This window comes from Cuculus canorus, chromosome 1 (genome assembly GCF_017976375.1).
Source record: "Cuculus canorus isolate bCucCan1 chromosome 1, bCucCan1.pri, whole genome shotgun sequence".
Lineage (NCBI taxonomy): Eukaryota > Metazoa > Chordata > Aves > Cuculiformes > Cuculidae > Cuculus > Cuculus canorus.
Genome location: NC_071401.1, coordinates 105,615,118 through 105,621,117, shown reverse-complemented (window position 1 = coordinate 105,621,117; position 6,000 = coordinate 105,615,118). Strand labels below are relative to the sequence as shown.

The window sequence follows — 6,000 nt, the reverse complement described above, 5'->3', positions numbered from 1 at the left end:
CAGAAAAAGAGTTCTTCATCCACAAAAGATTATTTAGTTTGCCTTAATTTAAAAGCCACTGCTTAGTTATGTTTGGGTTTTTGTCTTTAGGCAAAGAAGAAACAAAAATTTGCTTGGCTGAAATAATTCCTTTGTATGTACACATTTAAGTGCAACAGTGAAGATTGCAAAAATATCAACAGGATTATAGAAAATAGCTGACATTCAAACATTTTTTTTTCTTTTTTATGAAATGTTGTAAAGCAGCAATATTGAAAACATATTTTTAGAATGAGTAAATTTAACAACACAATCCAGAGAAAAAAAGCCCTTAGGTGATCTGCTTTTTATAAAATATATAAATAGTTTTTGAAAATTAGTTGTAGAAACAATATGTCTTATTCCTCCGTTTCCTTTCTGTAATAACATTGTGGTCCTGAGGGATGACAAGAAAAAATAGTTTCATTTACTAAGGTCTGAATTTTAGTGGTTTTAAATCTATAATTTTTTGACAGAGTGGCACAGCACTGTTTTCTATTTGCAATTTATGTCCAGGACAATAAGAAAAAGTCTAGCAGCATTGTTCATACTATAGATCTTTCTGTGGTTGTTTCTGTTTTGCTGTTCATTCTTGATACTTTCCTCCCACAAATAATTTATACTGTTACATTTACATATTGAAATCTGTAGTAATGTTCTCCTGAATGAGTGATCAAGTGTCTGCTCTGGAATAAAAATTTCTGGATCTGTATTTGATAATGGCTGCAGTTACAAATCTCGTCACACTGTACTAACACTACAAAACAACTAATCCTGTATAAAGCCCTTACAAGACAAACACTTTCTACAAGAATCACGGTGATTTGATTACTTCAAAAATGCAAGCTCAGATTCTGTAAAGTAATAATTTGAACACACCACTGGCATGCCTACATGCACCTTTTGTACATCCAAATGTAATGGTTAGATGTTGCAGAATATCTTCAAGGTATTGTTAATTTCATTTCATAAGCTACAGAATTATGTAGCTTGGGAGGTGGGGGATGACCGTGTAAAGCTATTTATTCATTACACCGTGCTTGATGGAAGTTACCTCATACTTACCTGGTAAACTGCAGCTATAAATACGAGTGGTGCCATGCTTGGTAAATGTGAACACAATGAGAAGATAGGAGTGGGATCTTTGTAAAGGAGGTATAAAAATGTGAATGAACTGTTATGCAACAGATTAATTTGCAGTTTTAAAATTTCTCATTGTATTTTAGTGTTTGGGAATCCTTTCATGCTATTCAGACACTGAAAAATAGGCTGGTAATGCCTCAGAGAAATTATATTATGTAATTCATATTCCATTATTTAGTTTTTGTAAGTGTGTCAAATAACTCGATGCTATTTTTCCAGTGCTTTAATAAGCATTCCTTGTATCCCTTTCTACAGAATATTGTATTGTTTATAGCAATAATGCTATTAAATTTTAGTGAAATATTAGCCGCAAGTAAGGGGTGGGGGGAATCTCATTTGATATATATATCCCAAGAATCCCTTTTTATGGTTTTATATATAAAGAATCCAGGAGAACCTCAGCATAACCTCTACAAAGAAAATTCTTATTGTTGTGTTTCATCATTGAGAAATGTTTATGGGTCCCATAAGATTTCACTCAGATGTTTAAATAATTTGTGTAACCTTTTGGTCATGTAATTTATTTGATTTATCTGAAATGATTGCAGACAAGAAATTTCATCAGCTCTGCTTTATTTGAGAGTTTTATCATAAAGCAATAGAAAGAAAGCAGTTCTCAAGTTATGTTAGACTTAAAATTATTGTAAGCAGTCCCCACAAAAGCTAGACAAATTGTGGGTCTTCCCTTAATTTCATCTATATTAAGTGCTTGTCCTAGATTCTTGATATTATTTGATCAAAAAAAGACAGTAAAGATTTGCCTGCAAAAAAAAACCAAAACACCTCCCTCTTTTTAAGTGGAGCAAATTTGCAACATCACGAGCACAAATGCATAAAGACATCAGAGTGCCCAAGTCTCAGATGGGCACAGGATGCATCCGTATACTCTTTTCAAGTATGGACACTACAGTCTGTTCCTCAACACAGCTTTTTGCATATAAAGGTCACAGGTAAGCCTTTTCACTTTATGTTAAAACTGAATATATCAGCATTAATATACTGTTGTGTTACAGTTTAAGTAGTATCAATAGTACCATGTGTTATGTATGACTTTAGTTTGAAGATTTTGTATGCAGCCCTGTAAAAAACATGTTCTGAAATATTTGCAACCTATGTGCTTACATCTGAAGTTTCTGGTTATATTTTGGCTACAGCATTGGCTGCTGTACCTCCCATAGACATACAATGTTCTCTGTTAGTACATATGTAGAAAGTGTTAAACAGTGAATCTACACAGGTGTATAACTATGGAAGATAGCAAAAGCTAACACTCTCTGTCCTCAACCAGCCCCTCGGGTGAGTTTTTTTAGGATGTGTTGACTTCTGTGGAGGAATAGAATGCACTGGTTAAAGGACTGCTTAGTATTAGTGAAAGGGCTTAAATGAGTTAGAAGGATATCTTGCAAACAGCAGTCCCGAGTTGTATCCATTCAAGGCATCAAGGGACTTTGCTCAGCATATACCTAGTTTTTCAGTTCAAAAGAGTGCATACAAGCAAAGGGCGGTCCCATTTACTGTTTCTTCAGAATTTCAAAATACGTCCAAGAAAAATGAGAACATCATTGAAATAAAAGAATTTAGATAATGGTTATTTTCAAAACCCACTACAAAGTAGAAGCAGTCCCAGTGAAGTCAGAGGAGTAATTTTGATATGAGTGCAAAAGAGACAGAAGGCAGAAATGTCAAATTAGTTCCCTTTATTCTTATACTGATAAAAGCTCATGACTGCTCATTATGCTTTGAAGAAACACACTCCTAGTGAATTTATTAGTGAGTAGCAGGTACTTTAATTTGTGATCTTTCCTATGCAAACATTTTTTGCTAAAATTCGTGGAGGATTGCAACTGAGCATTCATTCTGTTAATAACCTACTAATGTACCTGGCAATAAAAATAGCTTTGGACTGGTAAGAGGCTAAGAAGATTCCCAGGACAAATTCTTCAAAAGTTGTAAACACAATTTAGGTATAGTAAATCAAACTCTTTTGCTTCTTTTAAGATGAATCATTACAAATAGGAGGAGAATAATAGTTGATGTTACTAAACTTGGATGTTGCTTTTGGGTTTGCTGCAACCTACAAGCATATTTTTTGCCTTGGAAACATATCCGACTGGATGTTTGTTGCTGCTCACATTTTCTCCCTATCTTGCTGAAAGCACAGTCTTCCTTTGGAGGCTGCATATATAATAGAGAGTTACTACTCTGATGTAGGACACAGAAGCAATGAAAACTATTTTACAGAGAGAACACTTCAGTTCAGCAGTAATGCAATAGGGAGAGAGAACTCCTGGGGCCATGAAAAGCTAATAAAAATAGAGTAAATCTTGATGTCCTCTCCTTTTGATTGGGCAGTGAGAAATACCATATGATTTTAGAATTTAGGAGAGAAAAGTGAATATTACTTCACCTGAACTGCCCGGACAAGGGTTTGCTGTCCCTTGATCAGCTCGGCTCTAGCTTCTTGTTATCTGAGCTGCCAATACAGATCTCATGAAAGTGAAGCCTCGTTGTATGAGTTCAACTTTAATTCATCTTTGGTGCATCTGTTTCATGGTGGGAGTTTTGATCAGTGGGAAAAGGAAATGTTAACACTTTGCAAGATGTTTTGTTGTGTACTTCACAGCAATATATATAGCATCCCACCCAACTTTCCAACTGCCAAAGAAGTCTGCCAATAGCCTGGGGAGCAGATAGGATAGGTTGAACTCTAGCCTTCCTAAAAATAAAGCTGAAAATCTGACAATTTGTCACCACTTCTATGGATTACCAAAGGTTTCATTTGTGGACAAAAAGTCCTTGAGACTGAAGTGGTAGTATTTATCTATTGGAGGCACCTGTCAAAGACATTGAAGGCTATTTATCCCTTACTATATTTTAGGAACATCTTGAATTGTCATATTCCACCTGTTCTCACAACCACAATACTTTTCAGTAATAAAACCCATCAGATTTGTATGCTCAAGGCACAAAGTGTCGAACAAAATTTGAGTTTTACCTCTTTATATTCCTCTGAAATGCAGATGACTCTGACTTAGCAGCAGTATTTCATACAGAAGCAAAATCTTAAGGCTTCCAGATAAGATAAATGATCCTCAACAAAGAATTTGTGTAATACGTCTGGACTTGTTATTCGTGAAGTAAGAAGGAAAAATTATACCTTGGAATTACAACGTGTGTTTCATTTGAGAAAGCAAGGAGATACAAATCATATTTAATATAACTAAACCCAGCTATATTTTAAATAAAATAACATTTGCTACTATTACTGAGTTTTAGTAATTAAATATATCTTTTAAAGTAGTATGTTTCAAGCTCTTTGTTCAGCTGTTTGCAAATTTTATTTTGAAAAGTCAGTGAAAACTCAGCCTCAATGAAGTCAATAAAACTCTTGGCTTAGTCTAGAGTTTTCATCAAATCAGACCAGGGATCTCTTATAACAGTTTGTAGAAAGTACCTAGACTGTGATCCAAGACAATCTTTAGCTTCAGGAAGGATAGAAGAAGTCAAGGCAACGTATTACCTCCATATTGGTTGACTACAATTATTTCAATGTAATTATGTGTGCATAAAACTTTCTGCATTTAAGGTATCTGACAACATTCATTATTAAAGACAATTTTGATGAAAATGAGAGTTATTGAATCTTTTGTGCTTTTTAGCTACTTAATACTTCTCTCTAAATCTGCGTTTTGAAATCTTGAAAAGCCACTGAAGTTCCCTGTCCATCAGTGTACACAGAGAGACGAACACCAGATCTTTTGATAAAAAATCATTTCTGATTAAAAGTTATATATGCTGTACAGCTGATCTTACTATTGCATGCATTCCAATTCACTAATTATACCTTTTCCTTGGCTTCTAATTTCTGGAGGCTAAAATAGGAAGTGTCATAGGAAGCATTATTATCAGCATGTTACTTTTTTTCTCTTTGTTCAATATTTATTGGTGTTATTTTCTGCCTCCTTTACAGGAAATAAAAGAGGAGGTATTTTGCTTCAGTTACTTGTTCCTTTTTGAGCCACCTAAAAGTTTAGTCTTTACAGAAGCAAAAGAAATGTCTTCAAACAGTTTAATTGACAGTATAAATGCAGCTCAATGACCCTTACGCCCGTACCTAGCATTTCTTCTAAATACGTATCTTTGGCTATGTGAAGCAATTGAATACCTGCTTTCCTTAGAGTTTTCCAGTATGAAGTGTCTAGATGTTAATGATAGAGCACTACAGGAATCTTCCTTACAGAAACTATATCCCTTGAACAGCTTTGAATCATACATTTTAATCTTTCTGGGTTCAAGTGGTCAGCAGGCTATCTATTTCAACCCCCAAGCTTCATTATCTGTACGTTAGAGTTGGAAAAAGATAGACCCCCAATGAATCTTATGAAAATATTGTGGTGCTCAAATACATTATATTATTGCTATTAATAAGATGAAAAATTAGACAGTACAAAGCATGCTATGACATTTTTCAATTCAGAAAAAGAAGCTTTCTTCAGAATATATCTAAAGGATAATATGACAGCAGGGAAACTGATCTGAAGAGGGTTTTTTAAGCTTGTGAATCAAAGAATAATGGCAAGGAATGTAGAGTCTGGGTTAAAATATATTAGTGAAGTAGCTACATATTTCACATAAACAGAAGAAAAGTCTGCATCAAGGTTGCCAAGCAATATGTTTTCATATGGAGATGGTCTGGTAAATGAAAGTCCAGCATGTTACAGAAGGGGAAAAGTATCAAAGAATAATTGAAGTATTTTTATTTATGAAAGCAAGTATCATTTCCTTCTCTTTAAAAAAGGCTGAAGCCCCCTTTATCAGTAGGGATCATATTGCAAGAAA

At 34.3% G+C, this 6,000-nt stretch overlaps 1 long non-coding RNA gene across 3 annotated transcripts in view; it reads left to right on the top strand.

The window, feature by feature from the left end:
- Window positions 1–1,979: 1,979 nt before the first annotated feature.
- LOC128851003 (uncharacterized) overlaps window positions 1,980–6,000 on the top strand; it is a 110,310-nt gene continuing 106,289 nt past the window's right edge. For all 3 annotated transcript variants that reach the window (XR_008448284.1, XR_008448283.1, XR_008448282.1), the window contains exon 1: window positions 1,980–2,111. This is a non-coding gene — a long non-coding RNA (uncharacterized LOC128851003). The remainder of the gene's footprint in view (window positions 2,112–6,000) is intronic.